Raw genomic sequence first — 17,264 nt, forward strand, 5'->3', positions numbered from 1 at the left:
GGGTTCTCCCTGGTTGAAGGTGTACGGGGATGTGCCACGGTTTTGGGGTACCTTTTCAGCGATTTTGGTATATCAATGGGTGGGTTTTAAATGGAGACCAATGCGCCAAATTGGGCGGATTTTTGCAAAAGTGCCTTTAAAAGCGCCCAAATAGGGCAAATTTGGGTGATTTTTGTTGAAAATTGGTATATTGATGGGTAGCAAAAACAGCAAAAAGTAGGTATAGAGAAAGTCAGCATCCGAAAGTCTGCGTGGCACATCCCCGTACAAATTTTTTCGAAGAACCCCCCCCCCCCCTGGGGGAAACCATCTTGATATACATCGAGACCGGGCATCGAGATCTTTTCAAGTTTATATCATGTTCATTCTTCACCACCGAGACGAAAACGTGAAGCGCGCCATCCGTATTGGCAATGTCGGGCTGTTGTGTTTGTTCCATTGACGAGTATTATTAAGCTCTCGTCACACGGTCAATCTTTACATCAAACTTGGCTTCAAATTTCGTTTTGACAGATATTTGATGATCATAACCAAACCCAGTCACACTAGATCTGAACAGACAAACATCACTCATCACATTATATTATTTTTGATGACGATTTTCGTATGTTTGCACTTGCAAAATAGTTAAATTAGTGGCTTATGATTTGATCCGATTGCGAATATTAAAGTATTAAATCTTTGTTTTGACATATTCTTTAACTTTTATTAATTTTCGAGTCATATCGTAGTGTTTGAATAAAGGAGAGCCTACAAAAATGAACATTACTGATGATCATCATTCATGTTTTATCCGCAGAAACGTGGAAATTATGAGCCGTAAGAAATGCATTACAGCAGAATGTGTCTACTCCAAAATACTACGATTCAGTAAAGTTTTAGAAAATACAATAACCTATAATTATCACAACAAGCATAATCTAATAATTTGAATTTACAATTGGAAATATACATGGATATATAGAGCCATCGTATTATCAGATAGGGATTCTTATATGGAAGACAAATCGATATCAAGTTCCGCTCCGGGCCCGCCGGCGTGTTTATTTTATGCAACCATGATAAATTTAACCCTAAACCCTGCTGTGAACCATGAGGTTAAACTGGCTAAGTACCACTTGGAGAACGAGCATGGTTTATCTGACCAGTTTTGCATGGGGAACAAGAATTTCTTGGGTAAAAAGCCCATAACCTGAAACTTTTCCCCTTTTTTCAAAATGGCCGCCCCCATATATATGGTTGAATTAGTCACCATATTTAACCATATTGATAACAACATTGAACTAAGTCAGGTTATTAATATGAAGGTAACAGGAGGTCACAGCTGAGGGCGCTTTTTTTCAAAATGGCCGCCAAGCTCAATGAAAAACATATATATGGCTAAATTAGACACTTTAGGGGCATATTTAACAGATTTTGAATTTTATAATGTACTACCAAGTCAGGTTATTATATGAAGTCACAAATGAGGGCGCTTTTTTTTTCAAAATGGCCGCCAAACTCAATGAAAAACATTATATGGTTAAATAAGTCACTTTAGGGGCATATTTAACCAGAATTTGGATATTTATTGTTAGCATTAATATACTACTAGGTCAGGTTATTAATATAAAAGGTATGAAGGTGTTAAAACTTTTCATCAGATTTTGGATGTTGTTAGATAGCGGTAAAGCATTACTAGGTCAGCTTTTTTTCAAAATGGCCGACATATGATATCAATGAAAAGCATCAGGAAATGTTACTTACTTTAGTTGAATTTTTATTGATAGCAATAATGTACTACTAAAAAATGTAATAGATGTCTTTAACTTTTGAACTTGTAATGAAGTACTTCATGGTGGCAAAGGTAGGTTCTGATTTAAAATGGCGGCAATGATGACTACCAGAATTTCCAGGTTTATGTATTAAAGAAGACCCCTAAAGCAACTAGTAAACTAAAATGCCGCAAAAGTGTTGCGTACAGTGTTATATAATTTCCGTTTTTGCTTGGTTTCACTGATGCATTTATATTTATTTTAATCCTCAGGATCACTCAAATCGCTATTTTCTGAAAAATCTTCATAGTCATTCTCTACCAATAGTACTTGGACGTCCTCAGGCATTACCGTTTCAACACCTTTTAGGTTCCATACTTTCATTCCACCCATTGTCAACAATGTTTCCACCATCGTATACAGTGATATCTGCTGCTCTCCACTGCAATGAAATTTGCGCGAAGGATATGAAGCGCCAGCGCCTCCTTACATGGTGGTAGTAAGGATATATCTGCAATATTTTTATCTTTCGATCAAAGATATCGCGTATCGTATCTTGCTTCGTTGACATCTTTGCCCTTCACTCCGTATGGAAGTGAAACGTACTCCTCTAGCTCTTTGCATAAACATTCTGACGGAAAATATAATACTCCCTCCAATGTTGCAGAATGTGTCCACAAACTTTGGCTTTGACTTTGCAGCTCAGAAGTCATTGGATTTCACACGTTCACTGGCAATGATTACAACTCAGCTTTTTTTCGCAAGGGGATACGTCAGTGCTGGAAGCTTCTGGAGTCAAAGCCAAAGTTTGTGGACACATTGTGCAACATTGGAGGGAGTATTAGATTATTCCGTCAGAAAGTTTATTCAAAGAGCTAGAAGGAGTATGTTTCACTTCTATACGGAGTGAAGGGCAAAGATGTCAACAAAGCAAGATACAATATCTTTGATCGAAAGATAAACAGATTGCAGATATATCCTTACTACCACCATGTAAGCAGGCACTTCATATCCTTCGCGCAAATTCCATTGCAAGAGAGTGGAAAGCAGCAGATGTCACTGTATACGATGGTGGAAACATTGTTGACAATCAACGAAAACATGGATCCTAAATGGGTTGAAACGGTAATGCCTAAGGACGTCAAAGAACTATTGGAAGAGAATGACTATGAAGATTTGTCAGAAAATAGCGATTTGAGTGATCCTGAAGATTAAAACAAAGATAAATGCATCAGTGAAACCATGCAACAAGCGGACAATTTATAACACTGTAAGCACCGCTTTTGCGGCATTCTAGTTCACAAGTTGCTTTAGAGGTCTTATTTAATACATAAAGGCAATTCTGGTAGTCATCATTGCCCGGGCATCATTGCCGCCATTTTAAATCAGAATATACCTTTGCCATTGTAACTTTTAAGTTCAAAAAGTCAATGACAACTATTAATTTTTTTTTTCAACTTAAGTAACATTTCCTGACACTTTTTGTTGATATCATACTTTCCTTCAATTTTGTCGGCCATTTTGAAAACAAAGCATCCTCGCCTGTGACATCCTATTACCTGCGTATTAATAATCTGACCTAGTAATGATTTACCGCTATCAATAACAACATCCAAAATCTGATGAAGTATTCCACTTAAGTGACTAATTTAACAATATATTTGCTTTTCATTGATTTTGGCGGCCATTTTGAAAAAAGGGCCCTCAGCTGTGACCTCATATTACCTTCATATTAATAACCTGACCTAGTAGTATATTATTGCTAACAATAAAAATCCAAAATCTGGTTAAATGTGCCCCTGAAGGGACTAATTTAACCATATATATGTTTTTCATTGAGTTTAGCGGCCATTTTGAAAAAAAGCGCCCTCAGCTTTGACCTCCTGTTACCTTCATATTAATAACCTGACTTAGTAGTACATTATTACTATCAATAAAAATTCAAAATCTGGTTAAATATACCCCTAAATTAACTAATTTAGCCATATATATGTTTTTCATTGAGTTTGGCGGCCATTTTGAAAAAAAGCGTCCTCAGCTGTGACCTCCTGTTACCTTCATATTAATAACCTGACTTAGTAGTACATTATTGCTATCAATACAAATACAAAATCTGGTTAAATATGCCCCTAATGTGACTAATGTAACCATATATATGGATTTTGGCGGCCATTTTGAAAAAAGCGCCCTCACGGAAAAGTTCTCAGGTTACGGGCTTTTTACCCAAGAAATTCTTCTTCCCCATGCAAAACTGGTCCAGATAAACCATATGAGAATTTCTCGTTCTCCAAGTGGTACTTAGCTCAGTTTTAACCTGGTCTACTAAGGGTTGCGGCGCATGGTTGCAAAAAGAAATATGCGTCCGGGGAGAAGACACGGCGAGACAAGAGAAAGTATGTTTACCCCCCCCCCTTCGCAAATGAGAGTTCATAGTATGAACTTCATACTCCATAGATCCTAAAAATTAAAAAACACTTTGGGTTTTGCCACAAATTTGCATAAGCTGATGCGATAACCATTCTTTTTACTTGCTTACAATAGTGATATCATATCCCTGTGTTTCAATTCACATGACCCCATTGACACGACTATGAAATTAAATATATCACCTGTACAAAAAAAAAAGTTAAGAACTTCACAATTCAGTGCGTTTTCAAAAGCATTTTGGTCATTTGAGCAAATAATATATCGACCATCGACCACTTTGCTATGTATTCTTTAACAATATACGGTATTCAAAGCTTATTCATGCGCAAAAAGGTTACAATAGTTCCAAGGGAAAACTAAACACCACTTTAATATTAAACTTGACAATAATACCGAACTCTTAACCTGTGCCCATGGGGCGCTATGCATATACATGTACATGTCGCTATGTTCGAGTATAAACAGCGAGAATAGATTATTATTACAAACTTCTGAGTATTTCTTCTAGCTTCTTCTATCCCGGATTTCTCATGCACAATGATATTGTGGCTGATAACACTACAGGTAAATGGTATATACAGTTTAAAAATTGTAGTGCTGAGCTTGCTAAGCGAGACATGAGGGTGCCATGACAAAGTTTATGCCAATTTACAATATTTTGCCGGTTACCCGTCCAACAAAAAGTATTCCACATTTCTGTGCGTAAGTGCGACTATAGTACACTGGATTCATAGCTTGGATATTTAATACGTGACTGAGAGAGAAGAATAGTTTGCTGTGACTGGGCCACTTTTGCAAGTGGATTCTTTCGATGAACGGTAAGTCACATGATTAAGATGTGGATAAGCATGATAAGGATAAGGTTTAACTTTTTGATGTTGAGCCCTGACGCGATGAGGTCGTGGGCCAGGCTGTGGATCCACTGAGCCCAGTATGTGGATAGTCTTGACTCAGGGCTCCGCGTACCGAAGCAAATAAACGCGAAATATTTGAATAGATAAGCTAAAGATAGGGGAGAGCGGGGAGTGTTCGCCCTAGGGGCAGGTTCGCCCACCCCTTGTTTCTCAGCACTACGGCTATCGGGGAACTTGGTGATGGCAAAATTAGATGGCATAGGTCATTATAAACTTCTCATATTAGCTACGTGACATATAGGGACGTGTTCATCGAACTGCAGCCAAAACAAAAAAATTTCACCAAAACGTAATTTTTTTCTTGCATTAATAATGTTGTATTATCATTGATACACAAATACAGGTGGTTTTAATGGAAATCTGTATTGGGAACATATGGGATTTGTCAAAGATTTAATGCAGTTATAAATTCCTTATTCGATTTGTACTTCGCGTACCCTGAAGAAAATACAAAAATGTGCACAAGGGGCACATTCGCCCTTTTGAGGATGGGGCATGTTCGCCCTATATCTTCCCCGGGCGGACTTACCCCAAACTGGAGGGCGGACCTGCCCCATCAGCGTATTATCCAAAATATTTATAATTATACCATTAAACAAGGTAAAGCTACTGAAAAGCATGTTTTTTAAAGTTATGTGGTATCAGCATTACTCATACCACCGTTTATGTCCTAATCCATAATCTCCCCGAAGTTGTAAACATGATAAGTTTAAGCTCACTTTGGACCCCTACATTTTACCCTGACCCGACCCCTGCAACAAATTTAGTGACTCCCCAGAAGAGAATGAATGCCCTGTATATACTCTTGCTAAATGTTTGCATTAAATATGTTATTATTATGCAATGTTTAAACCTTTTTTTGTGATTAGGGTGAACTTACCCCACCATATGGGCGAACCTGCCCCAATATGGGGCAAGTTCGCCACTTTGCAAAACTTTTTTGTTTGCCCTATCCTGTTGCTATTGTAAGGCCTATAGTTCTGGGATTGTGGCCGTATATAGCTAAGACATAGGGCTTTCACATGGGCTAATCAGGTCATCCCTAACCTTAAAATTGACATCGCTAGGCTGGTCAGAAAAATATAGGGCGAACACTCCCCGCTCTCCCCTACTTGTAAGATTCCCGGGTAAGATTTGAAGTGACACTTTCAACTGAAGTGTTTATAATGTCACCGTTCGAAGCAAGCAGATACCATTGTCGGAATGCATTACCAAAATGGTGACCTTTTATACTATTGTCATTCTCGTCACATAGTGTGAGCCAGTGAGCAAGCCCCGGACCGGATCCATTTATATCGATAATATCACTTACCTATTTCCGGGTGCTTCCGGTTATTCTTCTCTCCTTGTTCCAGAGGATTTTGTACGTGTATTAAGCGATTTAAGTCCCAAAAGAAATGATGACACCGTACAGCTCCGTACCGTCGCGTCCACTACACGGGCAATTGCACTGTCGCACGCGATGACGCAAAATGGCTCGGACAATGTTTTCAATCTAAGCTAGTTATATAAGGTTTACAAAAGTTCATGAGATACATGCCAGGGGAGTACACCCTTCGCATGCGAATAAATAGCTCGAACTCAGTGATTCTAGCTCGATCAGAACCACAAGGGGACAACACTCTAGCTCCTTAAGGGTACATGATGTATTGTTGGTCGAAGCAGTAAAAAAAAATCGATTTTTGTTATCTAAATCAATATAATATTGAAACACTTTGATGTTTTGCAAAAGTTCATTCTACAAATCATATACTTTGAAAACCTACTTGATTTATTGCTGCTTATATGAGTTATATACGTTTTACAAAAGTGTTCCGACATTGTTTCAGCCCTTTTTACAACATAACTCAAGAACCACAGGAACTACAAAAATATATCTGTGATATTTGAATTCTTCTACACACTCGCAATGATATGATCAATGCAATTTTTGCCAAAGCTCACTACCATTCGCAAGATGCTGTTGACTACTTAATCGCAACAATTTGATTAAAATAGTTGCTAGAAATAAACCTCAATTATCTGTTTATAGCTAAAATAAAATTAGGATTTTGGCTTCAGTTGATACCATGTGAAAATGAAAGTTGGCTCATATACTCTTATATATACAAAAAAACACCGAAATAGTTGTCTTTCCGTGCACCGGAACGGTTTGCTTGATGCACAACTTAGACACATGTTAGACCCTGGACCAGGACATAATTTTACCATAGACACTATTTGAGTTGGCCTTGAAAACAGAATACTACATTGTTTGAGGTGTTTGAGACTTGCTTGCTTGTACATGGTGTCCCAATTAAAATTGATTAAATTTTTTCCTCCATATAAACTTCAAAAACATGAACATATTAGCTCTTTTTGGGCACAAACTGTGTATCTTCAATACGAAAGGTCAAATGTTTCAAATGATGGTGGGCTTTTCCTCCCAGCTACATGTACACACTTTAATTACATATTATTAGGTTTATAAAGTTTACTTCGAGTACTGTTAAATATCAAAAATACTATAATAATAATAATAATTTGCCATTAAATTTGTATATTAATACTATTATATCGCGAATTTGAAAAAAATTACATCAGAAGGACATTCCTCGTATTCAGAATGCAATTTGATATGTCTGACGTGCTCTCATGTCCCACAAAAATACTATGTAAACGTTGCCGTCCGTTCCCTTAAGAAATTTGGGCATTATGTAACGTTTCTTTTTGTTTGACCGTGGCACCATTTTTTGTATTCTAAGGAAACGTTTAAAAGTGCATTGACCCCTGTACAGTTAAATGGCAGCGTTCTATGAAATATTCAAATGGCTGCCAAGTCAAACCATAATGTAAACCGCTCATATTTTTTGAGCAGGTACCACCTATGATTATCTTCATACACCATCATGTTAATTGTGATACAGCCATTTTAAGACTGAAAACGATGCTCTGCAAATTTCATGCAACTTTCAAAGATTGAATTCTTGACATCAATGTCAAGCAACATCAAAAGCAACAGAATCAGACATAGATTAATGATTTTGAGGAAAATAATGATTTTCACACACCCCATAGACCCCCGTCCAAATACTAGTTTTGACCGGCACCAACTCATTTTTTGGCCGATTTGGATGAAAAAGATATCAAAATGTTCAGGAGATCATACTTCATCAATTACACTGGTCCCCTACGAAATTTGAAACATCATCATTCTTTAACCCACCTCTATTTTTAGAACCAAAAAGGGTTAACACCCCTTTTTACTTTTCTTAACTTTGCAATGAGTGCTTGACTTAATGAATAGAACTTTTTAAGGTTCTTTATAAAAAAAACCTTAGGGTGCTAATGTTTAGAGAATAATACAAACAACTGATTCCTCTTGCATACTGCATATTTCTAGAGTTTCTGGCTGGCGAGTTATATAAGCTTCGTTAAATGCATCATGGGTGTGATATAGACATGTAATGTGTCAATCTGGACCTGTAGGGACTACTCCACACCATGAATAATAAATTTCATTAAAAGGCTAAAATTTGTTTGGCTTAAAACCTAAATGCAAAATGGGGTATTTTGTTTGAAAATTATTTTCCACAGTCAGGATGTTGCTACCATTATCCTGATTATGCCGCAAATCACTTATTTATTGTCAAATCAGTGCAGAGAGTAGCTTTGATATGAAAATTGAACTTACTATACACCTGATCCGTCAACTTTTTTAAAGACAATTCTTGTTGGATACCAAGAATAACTAGTATTCATACAGTCACATAAAAAAGTCTCCACAAAATAAAAACCAAACTCACTAATGGCTGTTTTATTGTTATTTTTTATCAATAATGAAACCCGGGCACATATAGGGCCTAGAGACATTTTGTTTACAAAAACTCCACTATTTTACTCAAAGACCTTCAACAATAAGGGATGTACCATTTGACTTCGGGGAGCTGGAAGATGGGGTCGAGCGAATTTTATAATTAATCAATTTATTTATTTATTTATTTATTTATTTATTTATTTATTTATTTATTTATTTATTTATTTATTTCATTTTATTTTATTTTGATAGTGTGAGGTTTTTTTGTTTGTTTTGTTTTTGATTTTGTTTTATTGCTTTTTTTATTTAGTTTTTTTTTTTTTTTTTTTCCAAAAACTTCCAGCCAGCCCGCCCCTGGAAGTCAACTGTCAAATGGTGCCTCCCTAAAAGTAGCTATCAGCAAGCAGAAGCTGATGATGCGCCAAAAAGAATCTTTACCTTACGTATTCTGTCGCAACCCCCGATTGCAGCCGCGGGCAAAGTTCATAATCGATCTTCAGCGTTGACAGCAAGTGATGCAGATACCCAATACCACACAGCGGAAGAAATAATATCCCAGGGTGCATTGCGATCATAGGTACACAGTCTGTGCTACAAATATCGTCGATACTATCGTCTAAAAACTATTATGACAGCGTCAAACAACTATCAAGTCTCATTTGCAAATATGTTGTGAAGTTCTGGTTTTACCGTTTTACCAGAAATATCATAGAAATAATTATTGACAGTTATGAATCTAGCTTCATTCATGATATTTGGAAGATATATGTAGTCCACATATCGTCAGTTTCGATATGATATTTACATATTTCATATCGCCAAACTATCATTATACAGACAAATCTTTAGCTCACATGATATTTAAAAGATATATATTGGCTAAATATCGTCAACTCTATTATGATATTTACATGATATAGGCTATATCGCCAAAATATCATCTTTCTAGATGATGTGATTCACTTCAAAAATAATCGCGATATATCTGATAGTTAAATAAGTCTAGCTTCATGATACAAAATGAAAATCAATAATTTTAATTTCAGCAAATGTCAGAAAAAAAACTATAATGCTGGTACTGTACATTTTTTTCAAACCCTGATGTTAAACTTAGGTGTGAAATTTAGGCTTCTAATGTAAGATTTTCGATTTTCACAGGCTTCAACTTGTCCGCGAGCTTTGTTGGGAGTCAACGTTTCTGCTTTTCAAAGTGACATAATTAAGATATTTCCCAACTTTCTAAAGCACATCATCTAAAGCTATGTGTCATAGTTTTGTCAGCATTTCGGGTTTATTGCTCCATTTTTCAGTTCCGACAACCAATTTTGTCAAAATCAACTCGCGAATGTACCCATGGATGGATGATTTTGCAAGCCACAATAGAAATATAGATTATTTCTGCTGGTTATATTAGAAATGAAGTACTGGTTGGACATTTTGGCACGGTGGCACAGCGGTACAGGTTCTACTTCGCAATCAGACTGGTTGCGAGTTCGAACCCCGGCGGTGCCATCGTGTTGTGTACTCGGGCAAGGCTTTACCTCAATTGCATCTCTCTACCCAGGGGTGAAATGGGGAGCTGTTAGGAATACTGTCCATTGAGCGCCGCCCAAAGGTATGAGCATGCCTTAGGCATTGTATGGCAGCTGACATATTCTAATGAATATGACATATTCTATTCCTGATGCAACCACGCAATGCATTATGGGACTGCTATAAAACATCATCCAACTTCCTCCAAGACACACCGTTGAAATGTCATTGGTGTCGCGAAGTCTATGTATCACCATGATCATCATCGCTCATTAATATACGTACGCAAATTTTTTTGTTATACAAAAGCAATTTCTAGAACAACACGGAAATAAATATTAGGCCTATTACAATAGGCCTTGTGACCTGTCATGTATAAATCGATAGGCCTTTATTAAATCCCGGGTTAAATCTAAGCCTATTTTATCATCTGACAAAAAGTATAATGAATTAAATATCTTTTTGAAGTGTTCACAAACTGATCAAGCATAAAGTAGGTAATGGTAACTCCAAGCATACAGAAAATATATATGACCACTGCGTATACACACGTAGGCCTATCGCCTGACTATTTACGTGGACACCTACATGTATACTAGGCCTATGTGAGTTTGGTCACATGAGAGCATGCTGCTTTACGTATATGACTTTATCAATCAGACTTTTCCTATCATCATATAAACACACAGTCAAGATAACTTCGTATTCTGTTAGGACTATTTATTAATACAAAATTTCTTGCCATTGGACATTTGGATATTTATTTTCAACACAATTCATTTCCTGCTCAATAGCCGATCAAGAGGTAAGTGTTGGCAATGTATGTATGCTTAAACCATACTAACAAACAGACAGACAAGTATGTTTATATTTTAAAACATAGCTTTACATCGTACACTAACCTTAATCAATAGTATTCTTCGATCGCCAATATGACATAGGCCTACCATGCATCTAACGCTCTTATCGAATGGCAGCACTTCTGTATCGGAACTCAGTCTTCAATGAAAGTCAGTCATTTATCTATTGGTCGTATGACTATATCATTTGGTCCTCGAAAATTTGGGGTTAATTTGAAGAACAAAAGTACAAGTTTAGTTGCTCCGTTAAATTTCGTGACGTCTAGTTCTCTGAGCAGTTTTCTGCGGCTGTACATTTTATGATAGACCTATATAAATAATATTTCAGGTGTATTTACATTAGCGCGTTGTAGGTTAATCAATATTAAAAGGTCCAGGTCTTATTCCGAAGTTTTTTTGTTCCGAAGGGATTTTGTTCCGAAAGGTTATTATTCCGAAAGGTCCGATTCGCTCAAAAAATGACAGTTAATGTGGGATACTCCAAAAGGGTTGTGCTCCGAAAACATTATATTCAGGTTGTTTTTGCTCCGACATTTCTCTGTACAAAATGTTGTCCGATTGTTCACAGAGTGGATTGTTCCATAAATAAAAAGAGTGTTTTTGCTCCGAGCAAAATGGTTATTTTCTCCGAACGGTTATTAATCCGAAATCTTGAAGGGTTTCTCCGAAATTTGGATTAATAAAACCCTTTGGACCAATAACCGTTATTTTTTTTCGAAATATCTACCCTTCGGATAAAAGTCGACAAAACCGTATGTATGGATGTTGCTGGACAAGAGGTCCCCACTTTTTTGTTTAGTGTTTCACAAAACCTCATGGAAAAACTTTTTACCCGCACGACTTTTGAAGTGACGGGGATGTGCGGACACCAGTACGAAACTAGACTTCTTTCGGAGAGATTTGACACCAAAAGGCCCCAAAAGGGGGTTTCTGGCTGGATAATTTTTTCCAAAAGGTGTTCTTTCCGTGTTATTGGGGAGGGGGATGTATTGGTCTTTCCGTAAAACGATAAAAAAAAGCCCAAAATGACTTAATGCAAGTGTTGACACATGGCTCAAGAACTGTTGAACTGAAAGTGTATCACGTGAATTTCTCAGAGTTTTTGATATAAGTGCTTGTTACTTTTTACATCGGTAATGTGAATTTTGTTAAACACATGCATCTCAGCAGGTGGCTTAAAATTTGCACACGTTCTCCGTGGTGTAATACGCGTAAATTAACATGATTCATCAAAACACGCTGTGGCTAATAACCTACAGAATACGGTATAATAGACTTGCGGAGTATTATCAAAATGTTTACTTTTATTATTGCATTACAGTTCTTTTTTTTTTCTTTTTGTGAATTCCAAAAACGATTTAATGTACAATGTACCAGGAATGTGGATACACCAATTGAAGTTTATACTATACATTGGGCTCGTTGTCATACCAACCGTGCCATGGGTTTATCTTGTTTGACGCTAACATTATTATCACTAGAAAACCCTTAAACCACTTAAATGGGTTTTTCAAACTAAGATAAAGTTTTAGCGTACCTGGATTGAAAGTGTCGATTTTAATAGGCTAACAATGTTGACCTATGTCAGCCACGAAATGCAAAGCAATTGAAAGCCAAAGAGCGAATTTATGTTGATAATATGGTTGATAGGTTTATCATAACATATGTCAAATTATCATTATTTTCCGTTTTGTGCTTATTTATCTATGATAAATGTACGATAGATAACTAGAGCATAGTCATTATTTAGGACAGGCCTATGGCAAGTATATTGCACTTTAGAACAGAAAAACCTGGTTTTTCGTCGATAAACCTGGTTTGTTTGTTTTTTATCGAAAAACCAGGTTTATCGGACGAGAAACTTGGTTTTTCGAAGATAAACTGGGTTTTTCACTAATAAACCGTGTTTTCAATCGAAAAACCAGGTTTTTCTAATTCGATTGTCATAGTTTTTTGAAAACCAGGTTTCTAATCAAAAACACCGTGACAATCGAATTGAAAAACCAGGTTTAAAAACCAGGTTTCTCAGTCGATAAACCTGGTTTTCAAAAACTATGACAATCAAATTGAAAAACCAAGTTTATCTGCGAAAAAAACAGGTTTCTTGGTCGATAAACTTGGTTTATGAAAAACTCTGACAATCAAATTCGAAATCGAAAAACCAAGTTTATCGATTCGATTGTCATAGTTTTTGATAAACCTGGTTTCAGCCGAAAAACCAAGTCTTTCAAAAACTTTTGAAAATCGAATTGATAAACCTGGTTTTTCGATCGAAAAAACAGGTTTTTCTGTTCTATTGTGCAATATACTTGCCATATCAGGCCTATAAGAATCCGAATTGTCAAGTCATTATATTATGTGACGATGCAAAATTTAAGCTTCCTTCCCAGACCAGAAAAATACACTTTCATAAACATATTTATTATTTTTTCGGTTTTTAATATCATAATCAAAAGATCATTAATATCCTCCCGCCATATAAAAAGTTGTATGTCATGCGGCTATGTGGTGTGGGTGACAAATAATGGGTCTTCGGGTGACAGAGCAGTGTTCGTAAACAAATTATGGGGTCTTTGGGTGACATCGACGCTGAAAAGGGGGTCTTAACAGCCCTACGTGTCACCTCCAAAGTGGGAGTGCCCCCCACGGGTACACGGCACATCACAACAAATCCCCCATTGGACTCCCCATTCCTTTTTAAAGGAATTTTTATTTGTACTGTGCACCCATGTCTGCAGGGAAGAGATCTTTCTTTTAATTTAAGGCGAGTCGGAGCCTTCAAGTCATTTTTCTTTTAATTTAAGGCGAATCGGAGCCTTCAAGTCATTTTTTTTTCTAGATTTGGTAATTTTTGCTTAAATTATGCAGTTTATTTCTGCAAAAGTCATATACATTGATCTAACAGGAAATGATTAAAGGAAGCCATGGTTTTGACAGAAATGTTTTGAAAAAAATAATGTTTTGCCAAAACGTTTCAGAAATATTTTGCAAGCTTTCAGTGATTTTTAGAGTCAATAATCCTCTTCCAGAAAAAAAAAAATCCCGACCGACTGACCTGTCCGCCCGTAGAACAGAGTTTTTTGCGTCGCCTAACTTGAGCTAACATAAATATATTTTATCACCTTTATCTTCTACATCTTCTTCTTCTTCTTTTTAATATATTTTATTTATTTTCAACGTGTTCAGTAGAATTTAAACTCATGCATGCTGCATGCTTCCGGTACTTGAGGACAGATTCGGCAATGGATTGATTTAATTCAACCAAAATTGACCAAATTAATCAACTTTCTTTTATTTTTTCATATTAACAAGCTTTGGAACGGTAGCGTCTAAAACACTCTTTGATTGACAATCTTGTAATCATCATAAAGTGCATCGTAATTTGCTGGCAGTAAACTAATATAAATTTAAGTTGTTTAAAAAGCATTTCACAATAGCATTTATATTAAAACATCGCACTTTACAGCAGTTACACGGAGCGACGTTATAATTGACTTGGTTTGAGCTATACTTTATCTCCTATATTTTGACATATCAGATTGAATGTAATTGTTTCGTGTTTTATATGAATAAAAATTCCCTTTAAAAGGGAAAGCCAGCCTCAATGTAGAAGAGGTCTTGTAATTAGTTTTGGTCAATGTGAAAGGCATTTTAGGATCACGCTTACATCTACATGACAGTCCACCAAACCATCAACGATGAGAACATGCACACTGAAACAGCAGAAAACATTAATTCCTAATCTCATGTCAACTCTTTTAATTCATTACATGTACTCCAAATTGTTCTGGTCTGTTTGTTTTGTTGTTGTTGTTGTTGTTGTTGTTGTTGTCGTTGGGTTTTTTTGTCTTTTCAGCTTTTTACCCACGATATCTCAATTTCCAATTTTGTAATACCAGAACTTACGAACTCAATATCTTCGCTTAGGAATGTCCGATTTCACTGCTTTCGATATATACACTGCCGGTTTGAGTTAACTTACATGTACATTTTATTTTAAAATAACTTAATTAATTCGCAATGTATAGTTTAAGCCTACTATATTATAATAGATAGTGGCCAGCACATTTATAAAGGACTGGTTACTCACTACAATCTTCACTCTTAAACTGTGTTTTTCTGAATGTGCTGATCATGTTGATTGCTAGTCGGAAACTCCTGCGAAGCTATGGACATGGCATCTTATACATACTCCATTCTATAACAGTCTGCCTAGTGCCTTGTGTGTTTTCTCTTCAATCATTTTGTTGAATGTAATTTTATGAATCAAATAGTTATGTGTCATTTTATTTATAATAAAGAAGTTATTAAATTAATAAAGTAAGACAATTTATTTATCTATAAGTGCATGTCAAATGGGGTACATTGTTCAATACTATATGCATAAATTATGCCCATATTATAGCTAGGCCCTAAAAACTTTATTTTGCATCGGATTTTTCCGTTGAAAAGACAAAACTGATGTTTATGATAGCAACCATTTCATCAATAACATTTTGAGTCATTTTTATCCATAAAACGACACAGGATATGATAGATAACTACTTTCACATCAATATGGTCCATATGATCACAGATTGTTGAGAATCTGTGATATGATCCGGGGATATGATGAAGATTTTGATTCTATAGATCTGTTATCAACATGATATCACGCTGTTCAGTGGTCAAGGAGTAAGGACCCCCGGTCAAGGACACTGATATGACATCATAGGTGATGTCAGATTTTCTTCTGCTGACCATATGATGCTATATATATTAACTATTATTGTTACATTTAGGCCTTTAAACTTTTCAAGTCCTAATTAATTAGTTCAAACATAACTTTGGTAATACTCACTCGTTTTCGTTCGTTGAAACGGCAAAACATACTTACTTTTCCTAACAAATCGAATTAAAATATTTTTATAAAAATTTAATCACAAAAAGTAAAAAAAAAATCATTCCAATACCACTAAAATATAATCTCTTGAGTAAACTGACCCCAAACCTGAAACAGGTACCAGCCCCGAATGGGCTGGCGAAAAGAAACTGACTTAATACTAAAAGCGTTAACTCGCCAATTAATAAATACTAACGTCTTCTTTATACATACGATATTTAGTGGGCAATTAGGCAAGCGCTGGATATGTTTTATCCAATTAACTGTCACGTCTATTTAGCACAAGAACTAACGATTTATCTCATTGACGAGCATATCGCTAATTGTTGGCGATAGAACTTTAGATCAAGTTCAGGCATAAGGTTCAATTTTACCACGCACGCATTATACAGGTGTCACTGCAAACTATTCGATTAAGGCGAACTGGAGAGGAGCATGACGTAGCAGTGTTTACACTCAAATTTTCAGTCAAATAAAGCTGACACACAAGAGAAATGGAAATGGCATGGGTTCTATAAAGGAAATCACAAGGCTTGATATTTAAAGGGTGTCATTTGCGCGACATGAGCATGATTTTTTTCGATGTGGGGAACGCCCAAAATATTCGGTTTTAAAATTCAAATCTATAAGATTAATTTTAAATCTAAAATTGATTGGTCCCTAACTACAGTCTTAAGGATTTATTTTTAAATCCTTGTAATTTAGAGTGTATATAATATTGGCCACGGCTCAAGAAACACAAGACAAATGTAAATATGAACATAGATTTTATAAATGCGCTTATTGATTCAGATTCAGATTCAGATTAAATTTATTTCAAATTCGTGGCCCGTAGGCCAAATTACATGAAATATTACATTTGCAATGTTTACATTAAAAGACATAAAAAACATATAAAATATACATGAAAACACCATAAAATTACTAATAGAAATTAATTGCACTTGTTGAGGCAACATCTCACAGTCACACAGCTCACACACCCCTATATCTTCTCCACACACACCCCACATACACACACACCTTACATACACTCACACCCGAACTATCAGCCCTCCATATTCACACCCCACACACACCACAGATGCACTAAAGAAT

At 36.0% G+C, this 17,264-nt stretch overlaps 2 protein-coding genes across 5 annotated transcripts in view; one reads left to right on the forward strand and one right to left on the reverse strand.

Annotated features, from left to right (window-relative positions):
- LOC140141169 (uncharacterized) overlaps positions 1-6,651 on the reverse strand; it is a 55,292-nt gene extending 48,641 nt beyond the window's left edge. The window contains exon 1 of the mRNA XM_072162963.1: positions 6,408-6,651. The gene's annotated coding sequence lies outside the window, so the exon portion shown is untranslated. The remainder of the gene's footprint in view (positions 1-6,407) is intronic.
- Positions 4,621-17,264, forward strand: part of LOC140141166 (uncharacterized) — a 34,913-nt gene continuing 22,269 nt past the window's right edge. For 3 of the 4 annotated variants that reach the window (XR_011857367.1, XM_072162956.1, XM_072162958.1), the window contains exon 1: positions 4,623-4,999. The gene's annotated coding sequence lies outside the window, so the exon portion shown is untranslated. Of the gene's footprint in view, positions 5,000-17,264 lie in introns of all 4 variants that reach the window. The other variant, XM_072162957.1, reaches the window with a different exon arrangement.

This window comes from Amphiura filiformis, chromosome 19, assembly GCF_039555335.1.
Source record: "Amphiura filiformis chromosome 19, Afil_fr2py, whole genome shotgun sequence".
In the NCBI taxonomy this organism is placed as follows: Eukaryota; Metazoa; Echinodermata; class Ophiuroidea; order Amphilepidida; family Amphiuridae; genus Amphiura; species Amphiura filiformis.